The 12,496-nt window shown below is 39.8% G+C and overlaps 1 pseudogene; it reads left to right on the forward strand.

The window, feature by feature from the left end:
* The first annotated feature begins 338 nt into the window (after nt 1–338).
* On the forward strand, nt 339–1,680 carry LOC136158339 (heterogeneous nuclear ribonucleoproteins A2/B1-like; annotated as a pseudogene).
* The last annotated feature ends 10,816 nt before the right edge of the window (nt 1,681–12,496 follow it).

The raw sequence follows: 12,496 nt of genomic DNA on the forward strand, positions 1-12,496 counted from the left end.
ATGGTATTCTCCAGGCAAGAATATTGGACTAGGTTGCCATTTGTTTACCTGAAGGTGTCTGTCTGACAGGAATCTAATTCGGTACACAATCAGGGGCCTACTGGCTGACAGGCACCATCTCCAAGCTCCAGCCAGTGGAGGCATCTTTTCTTTTTTTAAAAAATGTTATACAGAGTAGCAACAGCGCTAGACCCCAGCTGAGGTGCTCCTAGAGGTTTTGTCAGTGTTGTTTCTCCAGCGGCGGCAGCTCTCGCCCCGGCATCAGAACGAGTCCGGTTCGTGTTCCTCCGCGGAGGTCTCTTTACTTGTAGATGCACCCTGAAGCGTCTGAGTCCGCGATGGACAGAGAAAAGGAACTACTCCGTAAACTCTATCCGTGGCTTGAGCTTTGAAACTATAGAAGAAAGTTTGAGGAACAAACAACGAGAAAAACTTACAGATGTAATAATGAGGGATCCTGCAAGTAAAAGATCAGAAAGGCTTGATTTTGTAACTTTTTCATCCATGGCTGAGGCTGAGGCTGCCATGGCCACAGAACCTCATTCAGTTGATGGGACAGTGGTTGAGCCAAAACGTGCTATTCCAAGAGAGGAATCTGGAAAGCCAGGGGTTCATGTAACTATGGGGCTTCCCACGTGGTGCTCATGGTATAGAACCCACCTGCCAAAACAGGGGACATAAGAGACGCAAGTTCGATCCCTAGGTCGGGAAGATCCCCTGGAGGAGAGAATGGCAACCCACTCCAGTATTCTTGGTTGAAGAATCCAATGGACAGAGGAGCCTGACGGGCTGCAGTCCATGGGGTCACAAAGAGTGGAACACTGACTAAAGCAACTTAGTGCACATACCCACGCATATGTAACTGTGAGGAAGCTGTTTGTTGGTGGAATAAAGAAAATGCTGAGGAACATCATCTTAGAGATTACTTTGCTGCTAAGTCACTTCAGTTGTGTCTGACTCTGTGCGACCCCATAGATGTCAGCCCACCAGGGCCCCACCCCCACCTCACCCCCCGGGATTCTCCAGGCAAGAACACTGGAGTGGGTTGACATTTCCTTCTCCAAAGAGATTACTTTGAGGAACATGGAAAAATTGATACCATTGAGATACTTACTGATAGGCAGTCTGGAAAGAAAAGAGGATTTGAATTTGTTCCCTTTGATAACCATGATCCTGTGGATAAGATTGTGTTGCAGAAATAGCATGCTATCTAGGTCATAATGCAGTAGTTAGAAAGGTTTTGTCTAGACAAGAAATATAGGAAGTACAAAGTTCTAGAAATGGAAAAGGAGGTGTCTTTGGTTTTAGAGATTCTAATGGTGGTGGTGGTGGTGAAAATTTTAGACTAGTGCCTAGAAGTAACTTTGGAGTAGGGTCTGATGGATATGGAAGTCCTGGTGGATTTGGGGATGGCTATAATGGGTATGGAGGAGGAACTGGAGGTGGCAGTTTTGGAGGTAGCCCTGGTTATGGAGGAAAGGGAAGATATGGTGGTGAAAGACTTGAATATGGCAACCAGGGTGAGGGCTACAAAGGTGGTTATGACAACTATAGAGGAGAAAATTATGGAAGTTATGGAAATTATGATTTTGGAAATTATAACCCATAGTCTTCTAACTATGATCCAGTGAAGAGTGGAAACTTTGGTGGTAGTAGGAACATGGGGAACCATATGACTGAAGAGACTCTGGTTCAGAAGTCATTGGAAGAAGTGGGAGTTATGGAAGGAGAAGCCAATATGGAGCTTCTTCCTGTTTGCCACAGGAAGATGTCTTGCTGCAGGTAACTAACAAAGAAATGGCCAACCGCAGAGTCCTCAAGAAATAAGAAATTCTGTACCATCTGAAAGTAGTTCTTGTTGGTGCCTTGATTTTAAAAAGCACTCTTTAAGGATAAAGGGAACTGTTTTCTGATAAAAATAATAGACTTCATTTAGGACATATTCTTAATATAAAACAATTACAAATTGAGGATTATTTGTAAAACAGTAACATCAAATCAGCTAGAAAGATAAATGTATCATGTTTTGAATTAGGTTTTGTGAGTAGACAGGTTAAAATTCTATTTTAAATATAAACTTTATTAAAATAAATAGTCTTGTATTCAGATACTTGGTGTAATGTTTACACATAGACTGTGAATCTTGTTATATGAATATTATGTTGTCTAAAGGATTGTCATCCCCTTGATTTATAAAGAAGCTTCACAAAGCAATGCATATTGTCATTTTCTTTTCAGTTCAGTTCAGCTCAGTTATTCAGTCATTTCAGAGTCTTTGTGACCCCATGGATTGTAGCATACCAGTCTTCCCTGTCCATCACCAACACCCGGAGCTTACTCAAACTCATGTCCATTGAGTCTGCAATGCCATCCAACCATCTCATCCTCTGTTGTCTCCTTCTCCTCCTGCCTTCAATCTTTCCCAGCATCAGGGTCTTTTCCAATGAGTCAGTTCTTCGTATCAGGTGACCAAAGTATTGGAGTTTCCACTTCAGCATCAGTCCTTCCAGTGAACACCCGGGACTGATCTCCTTTAGGATGGACTGGTTGGATCTCCTTGCAGTCCAAGGGACTCTCTAGAGTGTTCTCCAACACCACAGTTCAAAAGCATCAATTCTTCAGCACTCAGCTTTCTTTAGAGTCCAACTCTCACATTCATACATGACTACTGGAAAAACCATAGCTTTGACTAGATGGAACTTTGTTGGCAAAGTAATGTCTCTGCTCTTTAATATGCTGTCTAGGTTGGTCATAGCTTTTCTTCCAAGAAGCAAGCATCTTTTAATTTCAAGGCTACAGTCACCATCTGCAGTGATTTTGGAGCCCCCAAAAATAAAGTCTCTCACTGTTTCCATTGTTTCCCCATCTATTTGCCATGAAGTGATGGGACTGGATGCCATGATCTTAGTTTTCTGAATGTTGAGCTTTAAGCCAGCTTTCTCACTCTCCTCTTTCACTTTCATCAAGAGGCTCTTTAGTTCTTCTTCACTTTCTTCCATAAAGGTGGTGTCATCTGCATATCTGAGGTTCCTTTCAATAGTGATAGATAAATGAGAAAAGCATTGTGGAAATTACTGCCTCTCGCTAATAAAATGGCATTCTTTATACACTGTAAAAATTAAAAAAAAAAAAAACAAACCCAACATTATGCTTTATTATCTTTGTTATTTCCCCTGCCCCTGTGGGCACTATCTATATGCTTTCCTTCTGCTCATTCCAGTTGACAGTTGAGCAATTTTTGAGCTCTAGCTGGTGGGATGCATTTTTTTTTTTTCTTCTCTATCTGTGCTTTTTCTTCTGTATATGTGAATGTTCTGAATATATGAAGGAAAAATTGTTTGCCTTCCCCATATTCACTCCTACTTCTTCTGAATATAGCCCCTAATTTGAACTAGGGAATTTCCCTTGCCCCTACATCATGGGACATGCACTTTTCCTTCAACTCAGGCTAAGCAGTGACTCTTATTCCCATGATCATTGTAATTGATTCAGGAATGAATACATGAACCTAATAGACCAATGAGATGCCATAAAATTTTGACTGACAATCCTTGAGTAGAAACAGTCTCCCTTTTTCACTAAGTGTGAACTTGAAAATAAGCAGGAGATGAAGCAAATGCAGCCATTTTGCTACTATGAGAAACATGGGAATTGAGTCACTACAATGAAGAAAGTCTATGGACATTGCTCAAACTCAAGATGAAGCCGTAACTGAAGCTAGCCTAACCCTTTGTATTATTTATATCTATGAAATAATAATTGACCTTTTACGTAAGTCATTCGATTTATGGGATACCACTTACAACAAAAAAATGTCCTCATCTCAACACCATCCTGTTCTACTTTCTGTTTTCGGCTTTAAAATGTTGAAAGCTTCAATTCAAATTCTCAAAATAGAATTCGGAACTCAAAAGACAAGATAATATGATCTAATAAATTTAATACTACACATAAATTTGATTTCAAATATGATAAAAGTCTATATCTTCAAATATGCCTGAACTAGGATTTTAAATAAAAACACCCTTAGGACAAGGAACGATAAGGCATTTAAGAATGATTGGGATGATTTCCCTTCTCTTTTAAGTTACTTTGATTAACCCTATTGTTTCTTTTCTGTTATTCACCTAATCTGACAATATGAATCTAGAGAGAAAATGTGTGAAGGCTAACAGAAGTGAAAAAAATCAGCAATTATTCTGACACTTAAACATCTGTCAGAGACCTCTGATCTGATGGAGGAACTTTGATTTTAGATATAAATTTCCTTTCTTGCATTCTCACCAGTTTTTTCCTTCAATAACACACTAGAACATATCATGTCGTATACTCAACATCTGGAATGAAGAAAGATTTCCTAAAGCACCCTTGGCTGCCTTTTGCTCCCCTGGAGGAAATTCCCTAAGAGTTAGGTTGACAGCATGTTAAACAGGCATCATTCATCTGTGTGACAGTTCAGCATCTTACCACATTTAAGAGTAAAAGAATGAGCCCCTGATTTCTGCAGGCTAACTTTGGGGTTACATTACTTGATGCCAAAATGTCGAGATTAAGATGAAAAATATTTAGTCAGCCATCTAGATATTCTCAAGTGTACAGATGTTTGACATAAGCATAGCCTGTGGTGGCACTAATTGGATAATATAAAAATCCCCATTTCTTTTGATCATTAAGCATTTATCATCATCACTTAAGTGCCAGCCACATAGGAAGGATTGACACATGCCATTGTTCCTGCCCCTCATGAAGTTCACTTAGTGGCACACAAGTTACATAGTAAACCACAAGAAAGCATGAATGATTAGTGTATCAAATTTGGATACTTTCATTGCACAGAGTATTACATTTGACTCAAAGCAAGACTTCTAGTTTATTCTGTGTTTTTGTGCAAATGAGAACAAGATGCCTCATTCTCTAGGCACACTCAGTCTGCATCAGAATACATAGCATGGGGAGCAGAGAGCAGCAGGGTAACATCTGCACAACTATAGACAGACTCATGTGGCATAAATAACATTTTATAGAATGAGAAGCCCAATGGTAGGAACATCTAGGGTTGATTAATTCTGTGCCTTGACAGCTCTGTCAAAGACCTAATGGGTGTTTTCCATCTTTCTGCACTGGCATCATTAGCATGCTATCTCTTATCTTCAGGCTTATCCCCTCAGGGCTTCAAAAGAGCTTTAAGCATAGCTTTTTCAAGCAACTCCATCCAAAGTCAAGAAGGCATCTGTTTTGATCAAGGTGGCAAAACCTTTTCCAAAAGCACTTCAGAAAACTTCCCTTTGTTTTTCATGAGCCTTAACTGGCTCATCAGCTTATTTCTTAAGTCAATCTTTAATACCAAGGGATGAAGTATCAAGTTTGGTTGGGGCCAGTCAAGATTCCCCGCCTGGTGATAGGGACAGAAAATTCCCCAACCTCACAAAGTCATCCAAAGCTTTAACAGAAGTGCAGTTTTGTTAAGAAAAAGAATAATGTAATGGTTTGTGGGTTGACAATAAGTAGTGCTTGCCACAAATTCATGAACAAGATAATCAAAGTGCCACAAAGAACAGGAAAAAAAAAAAAGACAATTCCACTTTTCCAGTTTCCCAGAAGTCCTGATTTTGGAATTGTCACTTGATCAGTTCAGTTCAATCGCTCAGTGATGTCCAACTCCTTGAGACCCCACAGACTGCAGCATGCCAGGCTTCCCTGTCCATCACCAACTCCCAGAGTTCACTCAAACTCATGTCCATTGAGTCGGTGATGCCATCCAACTATCTCATCCTCTGTTGTCCCCTTCTCCTCCTGCCTTCAATCTTTCCCAGCATCAGGGTCTTTTCCAATGAGTCAATTCTTCGCATCAGGTGGTCAAAGTATTGGAGTTTCAGCTTTAGCATCAGTCCTTCCAATGAATTTTCAGGACTGATTTCCTTTAGGATGGACTAGTTGGATCTCCTTGCAGTCCAAGGGATTCTCAAGAGTCTTCTATAACACCACAGTTCAAAAGCATCAATTCTTCAGCACTCAGCTTTCTTTAGAGTCCAACTCCCACATCCATACATGACTACTGAAAAAACCATAGCCTTGACTAGATGAACCTTTGTTGGCAAAGTAATGTCTCTGCTTTTTCATATGCTATCTAGTTTGGCCATAACTTTTCTTCCAAAGAGCAAGCGTCTTTTAATTTCATGGATGCAGTCACCATCTGCACTGATTTTGAAGCCTAAAAATATAAAGTCTGTCACGGTTTCCACTGTTTCCCCATCTGTTTGCCATGAAGTGATGGGACCAGATGCCATGATCTTAGTTCTGTGAATGTTGAGCTTTAAGGCAACTTTTTCACTCTACTCTTTCACTTTCATAAGAGGCTCTTTAGTGCTTCACTTTCTGCCATAGGGTGGTGTCATTTGCATATCTGAGGTTATTGATATTTCTCCGGGCAATCTTGATTCCAGCTTGTGCCTCATCCAGCTCAGCATTTCTCAGGATGTAGCTCTGCAGGTAAGTTAAATAAGCAGGGTGACAATATACAGCCTTGATGTACTCCTTTCCCGATTTGGAACCAGTCTGTTGTTCCATGTCCAGTTCTAACTGGTGCTTCCTGACCTGCATACAGATTTCTCAAGAGGCAGGTCAATTGGTCTGGTATTCCCATCTCTTTCAGAATTTTCCACAGATTATTGTGATCCACACAGTCAAAGACTTTGGCATAGTCAATAAAGCAGAAGTAGATGTTTTTCTGGAAATATCTTGCTTTTTCAATGAACCAGCGGATGTTGGCAATTTCATCTCTGATTCCTATGCCTTTTCTAAAACCAGCTTGAACATCTGGAAGTTCTCGGTTCATGTACTGTTGAATCCTGGCTTGGAAAATTTTGAGCATTACTTTACTAGCATGTGAGATGAGTGCAATTGTGTGGTAGTTTGAGCATTCTTTGGGATTGCCTTTCTTTGGGATTGGAATGAAAACTGAATTTTTCCAGTCCTGTGGCCACTGCTGAGTTTTCCCAATTTGCTGGCATATTGAGTGCAGCATTTTCACAGCATCATCTTCCACACATCATCACGTGTCACTTGTTACATGAGAACTATTCTCAGATGAAGAAGTGATGGAAATAAATTTCACAACAAAGAGTATGAAAAATTATGAATATGAAGGTTATGATAACATGATGAGACAAATTCTTTGTACATTTATACAGGCACCCCAGCAAGACATTGTATGAAAACACTAATATTGAACTTTTTTTTTCAAAAGTAATATATATTTTCATTAAAACACTCACAGGTATTTTTTTTTAACTACAAAAAAAAAAAAAAAAAAGAACTAAATAAAAGGGGAAATTATTATTTCTCATAGCTTGAAGTTCAGACGCAGAGGCTTGAACTATGCTGTGCCCCTCAGTTGTAGCTTGTATTCTTTCCTGTACCAACAGGTTTCATCCACACAATAAGTATAATGGTTTTCAACAACTGTAAATCCATATCTGCAGGCTTAACACTCCCAAAGTCAAGTGCAGATTTCTCTCCCTTTGGTGCATTTTAGATCTAGAGAAAGACCCGGATTGGTCCACTTGGGTCAGTTACTCTTCAACCAGTCAGAGTTGCCAGGAGGGTGGGAATTCCCATGTAGGTCACTGGTCCTCTTCTATAGCTACTATGCTGGGTAGCACCCTTTCTCCTAAAACACCCCAACGAAACAAACACAGGAGGCCACATTTTATATGATACTATGTATGTGAATCCTTTAGTATAGGCAAATACAAAGGGATAGAAAGTAAAGTACTAGTTGCCAGGGTCTAGGTTGGGTGTATGGAGTCAAGAAAGAGGAATGACTGCTAATAGAGATGGGGTTTTATTTTGGGTTGGTGAAAATTTTCTATAAGTGGACCATGGTGATGCTTGCACAACTCTGAATATATTAAAGACCACTGAAGTGAATACTTAAAGTAGATAAATTTTATGATATATGAACTATATTTCTATAAATTTAAAAAAAGACCAGCTCTATGTGTGTGACTTGTAATATTACCATCTAGAGATAATCATGTTAATATTTTTGTGTATATCCTGTATACTCTTCTCAAGTCATAATACATAATATGCACTTTAACGTTAGTATTATTCTATCAAACACCCACAACATAATTGATTTAACTATTCTTTCCTTAAAGGAGAAAACTTTTCAAAGTGTGCTGACTCTGTTTCTGTTTGTTTTTATATTTTTAAGTTTGGATGACAGTCTGATTCATGCCCAAGACTTTATAAAACCCATTATAGGGAAAAAAGAAGAAAAACACAAACATTATCTACTTATTTTTAAAACTACTGTTGTCATAACAATTTCATGTTGCCTTGTAAATGGAACTCTTTTGTGCTTCTTGCTATATTTAGAGCATTAGTTACCATAACAACAAGATGCAGTTCACCATATAGAAACCCAGTGCAGGGGACATTCTGTATCAGAAATCTTTGCTTTATGTTACAACTATGAAAGGCAGTTCTATAGATGATTAGGTCCAATCTTCTGCTCTGAGAAAGAGTGCTCTAACACTTCCAAGAAGATGGACTATAAGCTTACTTTATAAAAATGAGAAACAAGGTTTGGGGACTCAAAATCCTACTATCTCATTTCAAATTTTGGTTCATGATTCTGCAAGCAAGGTGGAAACGGCCTAACCTGAAGGCATTCTCTGTGTAATACCACCCTAAATAACTCTGTCTTTGATTTTATCTTTCACTTGGTATGCCAAAAAATGTGACCCAAATAGCCTTTCTCAACTCCAGCCCTTATTAAACATGGTTGGGCTTGATTCCTCAATCCCAAAACATACTAACAATATGCCTCTTTGGTCATAAAAAAGAGAATTTTCTTCTACAAATTAGCTTTTCCTATTATAATTAATACCAGTGATATTTAACCTTCAGGTTCAACCCTATCTTTGAGACTTTAATGGAACTCAGACCCTCTTTCCAGAAAAATGCACGTTAATACATGAAATTGTACTCAAAGTTCAGGGTTTCATGGGTCCTCTGAAGTCCATCTATATTCTTCTAAGGTTAAGATTCCTGGATTATAGACTAATACATTTTTTTTCTTTCCACTTCATTAATTCATGGGTACATTCATTAATTCACTCACTCATTATTCACCCAGTCAAATACGTAACTTGTGGCACACCATGCACAGTTATAAGTCCATTACATTCATGGTATCTTCCGTTGCACCTGGACGGTTCTGTGGGCACCCGCAGGCTCTAGAGGAGTGTTATTCTCTGTGCTGTGTCACAATGCCATTCTGTACATTGGGAGAGATTCTTCTTGCTCTGCAGAAAAGTGAATTACCTTGTTTGATACACTTCTGCAGCATCATTTCCTTCAGGATGGAGAGTCCCTTGTAGCTACGTGAGAGCCTTTCTCCTAGCAACACAAGGTTTTGGAGAAAACACCCAATTCTGGATCAGAAGGCTTGCATTTAGCTCCAGCAGTACCACTTTTCAACCACACATACCTTGGCAAGTCATTCAATGTCTCTAACTCAATTTCCTCCTCCATGAGATACAGCTAATAATTACTGCCTCACATCACCTTCCTCTTGGAATGTGAGTAGAAAGTAACAAAAGAAGACAATGTACATGAAAGCATTTTGTAAGTCACATAACAAATGATTATTTGTATCACTGTTGTTATGCAACTGGTATGAAAATAAGAACTGCATCTTTACTTTTGAGCCTAAAGAGTTACAGAGAGGGTCAAGAGATCACTCCTAATCAGAGTTCTAGTTTTCTATTCTGAATTCAAATAGAGTTATTCAAATAAAGTTATTGAAACAGACCAGGTAGCACATTTCTAAAATTGTGGGACCTCTCTTGAGGCGATTCTCAACCTCTTATTTGTAGTGCACTGCATTGGAGTGAATTACATGCACACACCAACATTCTCCCCACAGAAACTTAGATACCTTCTAGGTGTTTTCACAATGAAAGTACACTTTATAATTGCTTTTCTTGACAGTATCTTGAAAGACTTTTGCCAGCAGAATTAGGATTCTTTTGGTGGCAAGTAATAGAAACCAACTCTGTTTACCTTAACTTCAAGATGAGGAATTTATTTCCCAGATGCAACAGGGTCCTGTAGCTCACCTGAGTTGGCCAGAGTGGTCAGGAGGGGCTGTAGCTAAGATCCAGAACCCTCAGAACTTCACCTCTCTGTGTGGTGTGCTCACATGACTCCTAGCTCTTTCTCATCAGATCAGCTTCCTTGAAATCTCTGGTCCCATGGCAGGCAGATGTGAGTGTATGCAACTCTTGACTTGATATGTCTGCACCCAGCAACCTAGACAGACCTAAGCTAGCTCTCTGTCTCAATTCCACATCCTCAGAAAAGGGGTTCTGATTGTATCCTCTAAACAAGAATTAGATGACGGTGATCTTACAAGCCTATAGCTTCACTTACCCCCAGGAGAAAATAACTTTATTACCTAGAACTGAAGCCCAAAATACCCAAAACTATTCTGACTGGCCAGTGTAGGTTACATGTCTCCCCTGGACCAATCAACTGTGAGAGGTGGAATAGTCTGAACAATGTATAGGGATATAGTGTGGAAATGAGGAGCAGACAAAACAATGTATCTAGCCAACGTATACACACACCCACCTCTTCCTGCAGGTTTCTGCCATAGTACTTACTACCCTCACCCTTACTGGCAAAGTAAAAAGAGGAAAGTCAGACCTACATATCTGCCAGAAGGTGTATCAAAGGTACATCTGTGTGAAGCACCTAAATTCTGAGTTTCTTTATCTGTGTGATTAAAGTTCTTTCATTGTATCAGATTCACAAAATTTGGAAAGCTCCAGCTGGTTCTTTCTTCTCCTCTCCCTTCTCTAAATCTCTGGAGGAAAAGATATTGCTAACTGTAAGGAAATGAGAAAAAGCCAAGTCTCTTCAGGAATCATGGACAGAGAAGAGCTGTATTTAAACAGTTGCTGTTTTAGTTCCCACAAACATTCTCTTTGAGGGTATTTTCTATTAAATCAAACAAACAAACAAACAAAAAACCTCAGAGAAAAAGTAAGGGCTTTAGGAAATCAATCTCAAATGGTAGGATTTCAGGCATCATCAAAAGGCAGGGTGGTGATGATTTGGGTGAGCAAAAGGTAGAATCCTCCAGCAGAAGGCAGAACTTCTAAAACCACGGCAGGATGGGGGAATCCAAAGGGATATTGTATCAGCACAGGAAAATGGCAGACTATTTCACAACAACTTTTTCTTCTGATTTACCTGGTGGCTCAGACAGTAAAGATCTGCCTACAGTGCAGAAGACCCCGGTTTGATCCCTGGGTTGGGAAGATCTCCTGGGGAAGGAAACGGCAACCCACTCTAGTATTCTTGCCTGGAGAATTCCATGGACAGAGGAACCTGGCAAGCTAGAGTCCATACAATCCATGGGGTTGCAGGGTCAGACACGACTGAGCAACTACACTTCCACTTTTCTTTTGATTTGTATCTCTTAAGTTTTTAAATTGAGGTAACCTTGGTTTATAACATTATATAAGTTTCACATAGACAACTTTGTACAGTTGACCCTTGAACAATACACATTTGAACTGTGCAGGTCCCCTTATATGTGAGTATTTTTCAGAAAATAAATAATATGATACTACATGATCCATGGTGGGTTGGCACTCTAATGTCTCATGTTGTTCAAGGGTGAACTGGATGTAAACTTCTGCATACACCACTGTGAGTTCAGTCAGTTAGTCAGTTCAGTCGCTCAGTCATGTCTGACTCTTTGCGACCCCATGAATTGCAGTAAGCCAGGCCTCCCTGTCCATCAGCAACTCCCAGAGTTCACTCAAACTCATGTCCATCAAGTCAGTGATGCCATCCAGCCATCTCATCCTCTGTTGTCCCCTTCTCCTCCTGCCCACAACCCCTCCCAGCATCAGGGTCTTTTCCAATGAGTCAACTCTTCCCATGAGGTGGCCAAATTACTGGAGTTTCAGCTTCAGCATCAGTCCTTCCAATGAATATCCAGGACTGATCTCCTTCAGGATGGACTGGTTGGATCTCCTTGAAGTCCAAGGGACTCTCAAGAATCTTCTCCAACACCACAGTTCAAAAGTATCAATTTTGCGGCACTCAGCTTTCTTCACAGTCCAACTCTCACATCCATACACGACCACTGGAAAAGCCATAGCCTTAACTAGATGGAACTTTGTTGGCAAAGTAATGTCTCTGCTTTTTAATATGCTATCTAGTTTGGTCATAACTTTCCTTCCAAGGAGTAAGCGTCTTTTAATTTCATGGCTGCAATCACCATCTGCAGTGATTTTGGATACCCAAAAAAGAGTCTGTCACTCTTTCCACTGTCTCCCCATCTATTTCCCATGAAGTGATGGGACCAGATACCATGATCTTTGTTTTCTGAGTGTTGAGCTTTAAGCCAACTTTTTCACTCTCCTCTTCGACTTTCATCAAGAAGCTCTTTAGTTCTTCTTCACTTTCT

The sequence above is a fragment of the Muntiacus reevesi genome, chromosome 1 (genome assembly GCF_963930625.1).
Source record: "Muntiacus reevesi chromosome 1, mMunRee1.1, whole genome shotgun sequence".
Lineage (NCBI taxonomy): Eukaryota > Metazoa > Chordata > Mammalia > Artiodactyla > Cervidae > Muntiacus > Muntiacus reevesi.